This window comes from Schistocerca gregaria, chromosome 6, assembly GCF_023897955.1.
Source record: "Schistocerca gregaria isolate iqSchGreg1 chromosome 6, iqSchGreg1.2, whole genome shotgun sequence".
Lineage (NCBI taxonomy): Eukaryota > Metazoa > Arthropoda > Insecta > Orthoptera > Acrididae > Schistocerca > Schistocerca gregaria.
Window position 1 is genome coordinate 162,875,325 of NC_064925.1, and position 14,656 is coordinate 162,889,980.

A 14,656-nucleotide genomic window follows, 5' to 3' on the forward strand; every position below is an offset into this window, starting at 1 on the left:
CGTGCCTCTTCAACCAGAAGTTAGCCATACTGGGGTGCCAACATACAACCTGGCTAAACATCTAGCAGCGGAATTGAGCCCTTCAGTGGGAAAATGTGAGCACCACGTTCTCAACTCAGACGATTTCGTCCGCCGGCTAAAGAGCTTGTGACTCGCACGATCAGATATTCCCGTTAGTGTCAATATGGTCACACTTTTCATTCGAGTGTCATTGCAGGAATCACTTTTGCTCATTGGGGAGAGGCTGGAATGGGAACTTGTTGAATTGTTAAAGCATGTGGTCACTTCGACTTACTTTTTATTCAGTGACTAATACTTTGAACAGACTGACGGGTCACATTGAGTAGTCCCTTGTCACCCATTGTGGCCAATCTTTTTGTGGAAGATTTTGATGAGAGAGAATTCAACTCAGCAGAGTTGCAAATTACGTGCTTTTGGCGATTTGTGGATGAACCTTTGCCATCTGACCACACGGACCGTGTCACAGGATTAATTTCTGCAATACTTATATTCTCTTCGTTCATATATCAAGTTCACGATGAAGACGTTCGTGGACGTGTTAGTGGTGAGAAAAGACGATGGCTCCCTGGGTCCCACTGTGTATCGTAAACCCAGACGTCGAGCCGTGGGAGTAGTTTTAAAGAATCGATATTCTGAATGTAAGATACATAGTATGTTACGCCTGGTGCATGATAGACAACGTGAGCAGCTGGAAATAAGAACAAACAGGAATGGTCGTTTTGCCATAAGTCGGCGGTGTTTCTTGAAACATAGGAAGATTATTGGAGAGACATAAAGTTAAATGCGTCTTTCGTGCTCCAACAAAACTCAGAGCGCTTTGAAGCTCAGTGAAAGATGACCTCAGTTTGAAAGACCTCGTATCTATAAGATTCAATGTAGCAGCGGGATGTTATATACATGGGACTAACTTCTAGCACCGTGGAGGACAAATGTGTCGAACATCGACGACACACAGGTCTGGACCAGCCAGAGAAATCGGCAGTGGCCAAGCATTGCCTCAGAACAAAATTATGTCCAAAAAAAAAAAAAAAGAAAGGGAGAGACACAGGATATCAAATCAGCACGGCATAGTATCCAGTGCTGGCCATGTTAAAATCACAGCGAACACAAATAAAGAACTGTTGATCGTGCGAGGGATGACGCTGCGATGACGACATAGTTGTTGTTGTTGTTGTGGTCTTCAGTCCTGAGACTGGTTTGATGCAGCTCTCCATGCTACTCTATCCTGTGCAAGGCTGTTCATTTCCCGGTACCTACTGCAACCTACATCCTTCTGAATCTGCTTAGTGTAGTCATCTCTTGGCCTCCCTGTACGATTTTTACCCTCCACGCTGCCCTCCAATGCTAACTTTGTGATCCCTTGATGTCTCAGAACATGTCCTACCAACCAATCCCTTCTTCTAGACAAGTTGTGCCACAAACTCCTCTTCTCCCCAATTTTATTCAATACCTCCTCATTAGTTATGTGATCTACCCATCTAATCTTCAGCATTCTTCTGTAGCACCACATTTCGAAAGCTTCCATTCTCTTCTTGTCTAAACTATTTATCGTCCTTTTTTCACTTCCATACATGGCTACACTCCATACAAATACTTTCAGAAACGACTTCCTGACACTTAAATCAATACTCGATGTTAACAAATTTCTCTTCTACAGAAACGCTTTCCTTGCCATTGTCAGTCTACATTTTATATCCTCTCTACTTCGACCATCATCAGTTATTTTGCTCCCCAAATAGCAAAACTTCGTTACTACTTTAAGTGTCTCATTTCCAAATCTAATTCCCGCAGCATCACCCGACTTAATTCGACCTTATTCCATTATCCTCGTTTAGCTGATGTTGATGTTCATCTTATACCCTCCTTTAAAGACACTGTCCTTTCCGTTCAACTGATCTTCCAAGTACTTTGCTGTCTCAATGTCATCGGCGAAACTCAAAGTTTTATTTCTTCTCCGTGGATTTCAATAACTACTCCGAACTTTTGTTTTGTTTCCTTTATTGCTTGCTCAATATACAGATTGAATAGCATCGGGGAGAGGCTATAACCCTGTCTCACTCCCTTCCCAACCACTGCTTCCCTTTCATGCCCCTCGACTCTTATAACTGCCATTTGGTTTATATACAAATTGTAAATAGCCTTTCGCTTCCTGTATTTTACCACTGACACCTTCAGAATTTTAAAGAGAGTATTCCAATCAACGTTGTCAAAAGCTTTCTTTAAGTCTACAAATGCTAGAAACGTAGGTTTGCCTTTCCTTAATCTTTCTGCTAAGATACGTCTTAGGTTTAGTATTGCCTCACGTGTTGCATCGTTTCTACGGAATCCAAACTGATCTTCTCCGAGGTCCGCATCTACCAATTTTTCCATTATTCTGTAAAGAATTCGCGTTAGTATTATGCAGCTGTGACTTATTAAACTGATAGTTCGGTAATTTTCACATCTGTCAACACCTGCTTTCTTTGGGATTGGAATAATTATATTCTCTTTGAAGTCTGAGGGAATTTCGCCTGTCTCACACATCTTGCTCACCAGATGGTAGAGTTTTGTCAGGACTGGCTCTCCCAAGGCTGCTCTCCCAAGGCTGTCAGTAGTTCTAGTGGAATGTTGTGCACTCCCGGGGCCTTGTTTCGACTCAGGTCTTTCAGTGCTCTATCAAACTCTTCACGCAGTATCATATCTCCCATTTCATCTTGATCTAACTCCTCTTCCATTTCCATAATATTGTCCTCAAGAACATCGCCCCTGTATAGACCCTCTATATACTCCTTCCACCTTTCTGATTTCCCTTCTTTGCTTAGAACTCGGTTTCCATCTGAGCTCTTTATATTCTTGCAAGTGGTTCTCCTTTTTCCAAAGGTGTCTTTAATTTTCCTGTAGGCAGCATGTATCTTACCCCTCATGAGATGAACCTCTACATCCTTACATTTATTTCTCCTGTAGCCAACCGTGCTTAGCCATTTTGCACTTCCCGTCGATCTCATTTTTGAGACGTTTGCATTCCTTTTTGCCTGCTTGACTTGCTGCATTTTTGTATTTTCTCTTTTCATCAATTAAATTCAGTATCTCTTCTGTTACCCAAGGGTTTCTACTATCCCTCGTCACGACATAGATATTCGTTTGACAAAGGCGAGGACGGTCACTCGCCAGCGCGGACACGTATTTCGACAGGCCGTTTCCAGGTTTCCAACAGAGAGCGTTGGGGCGGCCGACAGCAGAGCACAGGGTGACTGTACTGCCTCTGCTCGTTTGTTCATTGTCCGACAGATGGCGTAGCTGTCTCTGTAGCCGCCGATCTGCATATCTGCGCTTTTGGCCACTTGTAGTGTTTGCTAAACTGCGATTTTCCGATATCAGTGATTTCTGTGAGTGCTACTTTTCAGTATCCGTTACTCTTAACCGTGATTTGTCGCAGTTAATAATCGCAGTTAATGAATCCAGGTCTTGTAAATAAATAGATAACAGCTATCAGTCGTTCGTTTTACATTTTATTGGCAGATTTAGATTTCCACTAGAACCTGACCATTCTCAATGCACTATCATTTTTGATCAATGCTTGTTCTGCCTGTTGGTCGGGCTTCATCCACAGTTCATTGAATCCATTTTTGATCAATGCATGTTATGCCTGTTGGTCGGGCTTCATCCACAGTGATGATTGTGCACTGAGAATCGCTAGGTTCTAGCTGAAATCTAGATCTGCCAATAAAATTTAAAAAGGGCGACTGATAGCTGAAATCTATCATTTACAAATCAATATAACAGTCGCTGAGTGCAACAGCCTTCTGAATGGAAGGTAATCTGATGAATCCAGGTCTTGTGTCCCTTTGTACTATACCACCCCTATTTCTGCGACTTTTGCGATCTTGCGACTCGTGCTGCTTCTCTGATTTCTGCAACTTCTCCGATTTCTGTGACTCCTGCGATTTCAGCGACTACTGCGAATTCTGCGATTCATCACCGTATGAAAAAGTTACACTTGTCAATACAGAAAGTTACATCTCAACAAAACTGTCATTAATAAGTATGTCTTACATTTGTTCTTCAGTTGGCTTTTGTTTTGTATTAAAGAGCCGGCCGGTGTGGTTGTGCGGTCCTAGGCGCTTCAGTCTGGAACCGCGTTACCGCTGCGGTCGCAGGTTCAAATCCTGCCTCGGGCATGGTTGTATGTAATGTCATTAGGTTAGTTAGGTTTAAGTAGTTCTAAGCTCTAGGGGACTTATGACCACAGATGTTGAGTCCCGTAGTGCTCAGAGCCATTTGAACCATTTTTTGTATTAAAGAAACAACTGTGAAAATATTAATAGTGTAATTAATATGTAAGTAGCCATACACTACCGTAATAGTTCGTGTTTAGAAAACGAATTCCAACGTATTGTTATGTTCACAGGTACCCGAACCACATTTCAGTCAATATAGCGATAATTCAAAATATCATTGTCAACAGATCTGGAGCAATTGCCACTGTGTCTTTAGACTGTTCTCGTCAGACGAGAGGTTAGTTTCTCAGTGTTTTGATCAACTTAATTACTTAAGTGATACCGTTCTAGCAAATGTGAGACATCCCCCATTGAGTGGCCTTCATTAAAGGAAATGTTAGCAATACTACTCTGTCAATTACATTGCTTGTAATTAGTGACAGCAAAAATGTTTAATAATCCTTGTGATTTTGTAGACGCAGTTCCGACTCTGACTACTGGTTACTGTACGTATCTATCGACATCAAGAGAGAGAATCGTGAAGATTCAAGACAACTCTTAGAGGATTTGCAGTTTAAAAGTGCTATAAATGTGCTGAATGAGTGACTGTTGTTGTTGTTGCGGTCTTCAGTCCTGGTTTAATGCAGCTCTCCATGCTACTCTATCCTGTGCAAGTTTCTTCATCTCCCAGTACCTACTGCAACCTACATCCTTCTGAATCTGCTTAGTGTAGTCATTTCTTGGTCTCCCTCTACGATTTTTACCCTCCACGCTGCCCTCCAATATTAAATTGGTGATCCCTTGATGCCTCAGAACATGTCCTACCAACCGATCCCTTCTTCTGGTCAAGTTGTGCCACAATCTTCTCTTCTCCCCAATCCGATTCAATACTTCCTCATTAGTTATGTGATCTACCCATCTAATCTTCAGCATTTTTCTGTAGGACCACATTTCGAAAGCTTCGATTCTCTTCTTGTCCAAACTATTTATCGTCCATGTTTCACTTCCATACATGGCTACACTCCATACAAATACTTTCAGAAATGACTTCCTGACACTTAAATCTATACTCGATGTTAACACATTTCTCTTCTTCAGAAACGCTTTCCTTGCCATTGCCAGTCTACATTTTATATCCTCTCTACTTCGACCATCATCAGTTATTTTGCTCCCCAAATAGCAAAACTCCTTTTCTACTTTAAGTGTCTCATTTCCTAATCTAATTCCCTCAGCATCCCCCGACTTAATTCGACTACATTCCATTATTATCGTTTTGCTTTTGTTGATGTTCATCTTATATCCTCCTTTCAAGACACTATCCATTCCGTTCAACTGCTCTTCAAAGTCCTTTGCTGTCTCTGACAGAATTACGATGTCATCGGCGAACTTCAAAATCTTTATTTCTTCTCCATGGATTTTAATACCTACTCCCAATTTTTCTTTTGTTTCCTTCACTGCTTGCTCAATATACAGATTGAATAACATTGGGGAGAGACTACAACCCTGTCTCACTCCATTCCCAACCACTGCCTCCCTTTCATGTCCCTCGACTCTAATAGCTGCCATCTGGTTTCTGTACAAATTGTAAATAGCCTTTCACTTCCTGTATTTTACCCCTGTCACATTCAGAATTTAAAGAGAGTATTCCAGTCAACATTGTCAAAAGCTTTCTCTAAGTCTACAAATGCTAGAAACGTAGGTTTGCCCTTCCTTAATCTAGCTTCTAAAATAAGTCGTAGGGTCAGTATTGCCTCACGTGTTCCAACATTTCTACGGAATCCAAACTGATCTTCCCCGAGGTCGGCTTCTATCAGTTTTTCCATTTGTCTGTAAAGAATTCGCAGTAGTATTTTGCAGACGTGACTTATTAAACTGATAGTTCGGTAATTTTCACATCTGTCAACACCTACTTTCTTTGGGATTGGAATTATTATATTCTTCTTGAAGTCTGAGGGTATTTCGCCTGTCTCATACATGTTGCTCACCAGATGGTAGAGTTTTGTCAGGACTATCTCTCCCAAGGCCGTTATTAGTTCCAATGGAATGTTGTCTACACCGGGGGCCTTGTTTGGACTCAGATCTTTCAGTGCTCTGTCAAACTCTTCACGCAGTATCTTATCTCCCATTTCATCTTCATCTACATCCTCTCCCATTTCCATAATATTGTCCTCAAGTACATCGTCCTTGTATAGACCCTCTATATACTCCTTCCACCTTTCTGCTTTCCCTTCTCTGCTTAGAACTGGGTTTCCATCTGAGCTCTTGATGTTCATACAAGTGGTTCTCTCATCTCCAAAGGTCTCTTTAATTTTTCTGTAGGCAGTATCTACCTTACCCCTAGCAAGGTAAGCCTCTACATCCTTACATTTGTCCTCTAGCCATCCCTGCTTAGCCATTTTGCACTTCCTGTCGATCTCATTTTTGAGACGTCTGTATTCCTTTTTGCCTGCTTCATTTACTGCATTTTTATATTTTCTCTTTTCATCAATTAAATACAATACTTCTACTAGGCCTCGTCTTGTTACCTACTTGATCCTCTGCTGCCTTCACTACTTCATCCCTCAAAAGTACCCATTCTTCTTCTACTGTATTTCTTTCCCCCATTCCTGTCAATTGCTCCCTTATGCTCTGCCTGAAACCCTGTACAACCTCTGGTTCTTTTAGTTTATCCAGGTCCCCTCTCCTTAAATTCCCACCTTTTTGCAGTTTCTTCAGTTTTAATCTACAGGTCATAACCAATAGATTGTGGTCAGAGTCCACATCTGCCCCTGGAAATGTCTTACAATTTAAAACCTGGTTCCTAAATCTCTGTCTTACCATTATATAATCTATCTGAAACCTGTCAGTATCTCCAGGCTTCTTCCATGTATACAGCCTTCTTTTATGATTCTTGAACCAAGTGTTAGCTACGATTAAGTTATACTCTGTGCAAAATTCTACCAGGCGGCTTCTTCTGTCATTTCTTTGCCCCACTCCATATTCACCTACTACGTTTCCTTCCCTCCCTTTTCTTACTACCGAATTCCAGTCACCCATGACTATTAAATTTTTGTCACCCTTCACTATCTGAATAATTTGTTTTATTTGATAACACATTTCTTCAATTTCTTCGTCATCTGCAGAGCTAGTTGGCATATAAACTTGTACTACTGTAGTAGGTGTGGGCTTCGTATCTATCTTGGCCACAATAATGCGTTCACTATGCTGTTTGTAGTAGCTTACCCGCATTCCTGTTTTCCTATTCATTATTAAACCTACTCCTGCATTACCCCTATTTGGTTTTGTGTTTATAACCCTGTAGTCACCTGACCAGAAGTCTTGTTCCTCCTGCCACCGAACTTCACTAATTCCCACTATATCTAACTTTAACCTATCCATTTCCCTTTTAAATTTTCTAACCTACCTGCCCGATTAAAGGATCTGACATTCCACGCTCCGATCCGTAGAACGCCAGTTTTCTTTCTCCTGATAGCGACATGCTCTTGAGTAGTCCCCGCCCGGAGATCCGAATGGGGGACTATTTTACCTCCGGAATATTTTACCCAAGAGGACGCCATCATCATTTAATCATACAGTAAAGCTGCATGCCCTCGGGAAAAATTACGGCCGTAGTTTCCCCTTGCTTTCAGCCGTTTGCAGTACCAGCACAGCAAAGCCGTTTTAGTTATTGTTACAAGGCCATATCAGTCAATCATCCAGACTGTTCCCCTGCAACTACTGAAAAGGCTGCTGCCCCTCTTCAGGAACCACACGTTTGTCTGGCGTCTCAACAGATACCCCTCCGTTGTGGTTGCACCTACGGTACGGCTATCTGTATCGCTGAGGCACGCAAGCTTCCCCACCAACGGCAAGGTCCATGGTTCATGGGGAGAGGAGCATGAGTGACTGAACTGTGTTTAATTGAAGTTATTATGTGATTTTAAAGGAATGATAAATAAATGTTAAATACAATGAGTGAATAATGAAAATCTCATTTTCCCCATGTTAAGCCGTCCTATACCAGTAAATTTTCCGCCATTTAATTATTGGTAAAGACTTGTTGGAGAATTACATCCATTCCCCGAAATCTTGGTGTGGTGACGCTGACCTGTAACATAGCTCGAGGTCTAGAGTAAGGGTTTTGTGGCTGTTGATGTGAAAGTGGGAAGTACGGATCTTCCATTTAAATCAGGAATAGTCAAAGTGCAGTACTTGAAGGAAACACAATGAAAGTTTACTTGCGTATGTGGTTGCAGTGTCGGCAAAAAGTTTTTGTGTGTGCAGTTGCCATGTAGAACACTTGGTGGAAAATTTTTCTCCAGAGTCTTGAACTGTGTCGGAACAAAAATCGGGCATTCATGTGACTCAATAATATTATTTTCATTTCATTACACTTATACAGACGTCTGAGTCCTGCTGTGTTAACACTGCAAAGAACTGTAGGCATGTGATTATTAACTACAACTGTCATATTGGAAGCAGAATCACATTGTTTCAGTTACTTGTCTCTAAATGATATTTTCAGGAGAAAAAGGCCATGTTGCTTCTTATTGATATAATACATTTAATCACAGCTGTGTTTGACCAACCACAACTGGTGCTAAATGTGCATGTCGTCATGTAATATGCACACACAGTACATCTCATGAGGCACAAGGTTCTTATAACGAAGTACGAACGTCGGTCAACAGATGGTACTAGGCAATGAATGTTAACTGAGCTTTTCAGTTGCTACTTGCGACTTCTAGTTGCAGTTTGTTACAGAAACCGCAATTGGACTCGACAGCGCATCGCAGAGAAAGAGCTTAGTACGAACTATGGCCAACAGATAGCATTGTTAACTGCGCAATTTAGTTACTACTTGCGACGTTTAGTCGCGACTTGTCGCAGAAATCGCTGTTGGACTTGCTAACGTATCGCAGAGATAGAGTGTAGTACGAAGTTTTAACAACAGATGAGACTGCTAACTGCGGTTTTTAGTTGCTACTTCCGATTTGTAGCCGCGACTAGTCACTGAAATCGCAGCTAATTTTATAGCATGGCATCAGGTTTGCAGAAAGCAGTACGAAATTCGGCCAATATATGGCACACAGCGTTGAATGTGAAATGCTACTTGCGACTTCTAATTGTAACTGAAATCGCAATTAGATTCTGTGAAGTTGTTATTGTGATATCTATGACTTCTCAGTCACTGAGATTTCTAAGAGATACGCAATTTCCTGCCCACCACTAGTCACCTGAATTTGGTGCATTCACATCTCGCTCACACCTGTGTAGTTTCTTCTCTGAGTGACATAAATAAGAACCGTCGGTCACAGCCTGAGCAGTGTGTTTGCACTTCGCTGCATCTGAAGATGTCGGTCAGTTGGGCCGACAAAATATTGTGGAATTTTCATAACGACATCCGACAGTTCTCCCGAGAAACTTACTTACAACCATGTTCTTATCTCAGTACTTGGTTTTCAAAATTTGCGTTATCTGATCATATGTGTCAGGTGTAACAGCAACCACATTGACCAAATCCTCAGTTCCCCAACAAGGTATCCAGGGAGGACTACGTGCTTCTTTCGTTGGTAGAAGCTGTGACCTGCTCCTAGAATCGAGACCACGCCTCTTTGTCACTGGAAAAATGGTGTAGTATGATGGTACGCAAAGATGTCCACATGGGCTGTTGGTGAGCCGCTGGGATTGGCAAGTGTATATCAGTTGTATTTCTATCCACTGAACGTGCCCCTCTTAAAAACCCTTTCGCCTGTTGTGTATTGGATTTACATTTGTCAATGCAGTCATCACAAGCATCTGTGTCGGTTAAAATGGTTGAAATGGCTCTAAGCACTATGGGACTTAACATCCGAGGTCATCAGTCCCCTACAACTTAGAACTACTTAAACCTAACTAACCTAAGGATATCACACACATCCATGCCCGAGGCAGGATTCGAACCTGCGACCGTAGCAGTCGCCAGGTTCCGGAGTGAAGGGCCTTGAACCGCTCGGCCACGGCGGCCGGCCATCTGTGTCGGTCTTGTGTTCCATGTCATCCAGCAAATCCTGTATTGACTCTTTTTTTTTCTGTCTTGGATTTCAATTCGACCCTCCCCCTTTCACCGAGGGGAGGCGGACTGGCAGCAGCGTAATATGCTGATAAACAGCCTACAGCAATGTTAAAAAAGATAATGAGAATATAAACAAACAAGCGATAAAACAGTGACATTGTAAAATACTGTAAAATGGCGGGAAGTTGTGGAATTTAAAATATAAAAACACTGCAGTGACGATGCGCATAAAGATACACAAGAAGTAGACAGGCACAATTAAAAAACACGGCGACAGTCTGGTTTCTGTTCGCATGAGGAAAAAAATGCAACTAGCGACATTATGGTGGCTGATTGCAACACTGACATTGCATGCACAACACTGAACACTCACTTATAACAGCACTATACAGGTACACGGTGGCAGATGGGTGGAGGGGGGGCTGGGTGGGCAGGACCCAAACCTATGAGGGGGGAAAGGGGGGAGCAGAGAAAAAGAAATAAGGGGGAGCCGATGGAGAGAGGGGACATAGGGGGTCTGGATGGACGCGAGAAGGAGTGGGAAAGGCAGTGGGAGGGAGAGCAAAAAGGACTCAGGGGAGAGAAGGGAGGCAGAGAGAGGGTGAGGAAAGGACAGAAGAAGGGATGGGGAGGTGAGGATCAGAGTTGACAGGAGGGATATATGGAGGGAGAGAGGGCATCACTCAGGAGGGGGAGTCAATGGAAGCCACCTTGGGAAAGGAGATGAAGGGTGTAGAGGTGAAGGGTAGGGGGGCACAATGGTGAAGGTGTGGCAGAGTGTGGGGGGTTGGAGAGGAGAGGCGCAACCAGGGGATCAAGGGGATCAAGGCAATGGGAGGTGTAGAGGATGCGGATATGTTTGGGGAAAAGGAGCAGATGGGGTAAACAAACAGGTCAAAGAGTATCTGTGTGGGAGACGGGAGGCACACACGGAAGGCAAGGTGGAGTGCATGGGGCTCGAGGATCCGGAAAGACTTTTAGAATTTGGAGGGGGCAGATAAGCAGGCAAGACTGGCATAACAGAGCATGGGACAGATTAAGGATTTGTAGGTGTGGAGGATGGTAGAGGGTTTCAACCCCCATGTCCGGCCAGAGCGGAGTTTGAGGAGGCAGTTGTGGGCTTTGGATTGGATAGAGCTGAGATGAGGGATCCAGGTGAGGTGATGGCCAATGGTGAGGCCAAGATAGGTGAGGGTGGGAGAGAGGCAGATGGTAAGAAAGAAATCAAGGAGCCAGAAGGAGCGACTGGTATGACCTATGATGATGCCTGGGCTTTGGAAGGATTGATTTTCAGGAGCCACTGTTTACACTATGCGGCAAAAAGGTCAAGGTGATTCTGGAGAAGGCATTGGGCGGGGGGGGGGGGGGGCAGGACGGCGGTGTCATCAGCATACTGCAGGAGGTGTACTGGAGTTGATGTTGGGGCATATCTGCTGTGTGTAGGAGGTAGAGGAGAGGGGTGAGGTCAGAGCCCTGGGGCCCACCTGTGGAGGGGTAGAAGGTGCGAGAATCAGCATCATGGATGTGAAGGAAGCAATCAGATGGGCATAGTTGAGAGGAAGGGCGTAGGACTGGAATTTAAACAGAAGACCAGAATGCCAGATATGGTCGTAGGCCTTTTGCGGTCGAAGGAGACAAAAATGGCGGAGCGACAGGAGTTAATCTGCAGGAAGATGAGTGATGGTGTACGAGTTGGTCATCACCAGATAAAAACCTCAAAAGCCACATTGAGTTTTGGGAAGGAGGTGGTGTCGGTGGAGGTGCTGATGGATCTGCCAGGTAAGCATGGATACCAGGAGCTTGCTGAACACTGAGGTGAGACGTATAGGGTGATATAAAGAGGCATCAGATGGAGGCTTTTTGGGTTTGGAGAATATCAGGATACGGGAAGTTTTCCACAGGTCAGGGTAGAAGCCAGTGGCAAGTATTATGTTGTAGAGGGTGGCAAGGACTGCAAGGAAGAAGGGAGGGCAGTGTTTGAGGTGGCGATAGATAACATGGTCATGGCCAGGAGCAGTTTTGCGTTTAATGTATAGTGTGAGGCCTGTGTGAGAGGGTTAAGTTCAGATAGTGGTGTCTGGCCCAAGTACTGGAAGCTAGGAGCAAGGGCAGGAACAGATGTATCCGTAAGGTCGATGACGCCAGAGAAGAGGGAAAAATCAAATTAGGGGTCATGACAGATGGAAAGAAACATAAGATAGGTGAGAGGCAAAGTGGTTGGTCTTACTGAGGTTGTCAGGAAAGTGACAGCCATCAAGGAGGAGAGGGTACTGGGAGGTAGGGCGGTTCCTAGTAATGCAGTGGAAAGCAGACCAATACTTGGAAGAGTTTACTGGGAATGTGTTGTTGAGTTGTGTACATGTCTGTCGCCAAGTAAGACGTTTCTTCGCAGTAAGCATGTTCCAGATGTGTCGTTGCAATTGCTGGTGGTGGGTGATTGCAGAAAAAAGAGCGATAGAGGCGGCGGGTTTCACGAAGGAGAAGGATGGCCTGAGTGGACAGGGTTGGGCAGTGAGGATGGATGGCTTTGGGAGGGATATGGGTGGCGATGGCGTCGGACAAGGTCTGGTGCAGGAAGGCAGCCGGCAGGAGATGTCAACAGGAGATTGGAGGGTAAGGTCATGTGCTTGGATGTGAATGGAGTCCCGGTATGCATCCCAGCTGGCACAGGAGACAGGAGTAATCGTGGACAAGTTTAGAGGAATGTCAGGCCAAGGAGCGGGGTGGGGACAGCGACCATTAGAGATAGTGAGGAGAACAGGAGCATGGTCACTACCAATGAGGTCAAGGACATCTATGGTGATGCGACCTAGGAGATTGCAAGAGGCGAGGATCACGTCATATATATATATATATATATATATATATATATATATATATATATATGCTTCAAAAGGCAGCACAGTCTGCAGTGTTATATTCGACGCCAAGAGTAGTGTGTGAGTTATTCCCCGATAGCGTAGGGGTGCAGGTTCAACAGAGAAAGAAATCGTCAAACTTGGTTTTTGATTGGTGGGTTACAGATCAAGCCTTGTAAGTTTTGGCTTCGCTCTGGATAGCACTGTGAGTCTAGATGAGTCGGATATTCGTTCAATTAAGTATCGTGTGGTTCCCAGAATTTTCTTCTGTTTTATTTCATTAATTAGTGTTTCTATACCAGTTTTTGGTAATCCGCAAACTGGTTTTTCGTTATATTCCTAGTGTGTCTTTATGTTCAGGTTTCTTCATGGTTGGGTAACCCGTGGAGCCTGTTAGTTTCGGCAAAAACTTTAGAGTGGTTCACATTCGAAGTTTTAATTGAAATAATGTTTGCTCTCCCTTTTTGTTTAATAAGCGATCCAATATTTTGCTTGGTGTCCAGTTTGTCTTTGTGCTGCGTACGCCTACTTCCAAGATGGAGTCTGACAAAGTTCCACGTTAGGATAACTATCTCATCTTGGTTTTCTCTCTCTTAAATTGTTATTCATATTTTGTATAACCTCACCATGACTTTTTTAATTTCATTAGTTAATAATAGCTTTTTTTGTACTTGGTGTAAATGATACTGAAGGATGATTCGGCGTCGTTCGCGATTCTCTGCAATTTCCTCCACAGTTTCATGGTACTAACGTGATTCAGATTATAGATTAATTGAATTCTAGATGTCTTTACAAAATGTATTTTAAATATTTCGATGAATCCGGTGCTCGTGGACCAATAGACATGAATCGAATAGCAATCACGTACTGAGGTGTTGAGACGCACGCTTTAATGAATTCATTCCGATGCAATTGAAAAGTGCCTGTGCGACATTAAAAGTTATTCTGAAGTGGCTTTTAGTGGTAGTTTTATGGTGTGTGGCCACTCACTTTAGTTGGACACAGGTTCTTGCTCATTTAACTGTCGATAACATGCTGTTAGTTCCATTTACTTGCGTTTACGACACTCACAGCATTGTCGTCACAGTTATTTCAATATACACACTCTAAGGCAAAAAGAGAAAAACTAACACCACGAAGGAATTATCTGAATGGGACGGAAATTGGTAGATGTACATGTACAGACAAACAATTGATTACATTTTCAGAAAAATTGGATGATTCTGACAAGAGAAAGAGCTTCAGAAGTCGAGTAAATCAATAATGCATTGGTCAACTTCTGGCCCTTATGCAAGCAGTCATTCGTCTTGGCATTGACTGATAGAGTTGTTGAATGCACTCCTGAGGGATATCGCGCTACAGTCTGGCAAACTGGAGCGTTAGATCGTAAAATCACGGGCTGTTTGGAAGGTCCTGCCCACAATGCTCCAAACTTCTCAATTGGGAAGGCCTGACAACGTCGCTGGCCAAGGTTGGTGTTCCGCGTAGTCAGTTTCCCACTAGAGCGCACCCCGCTAAGCACAACAGTGCAGGCGCAGCGCTCGTCT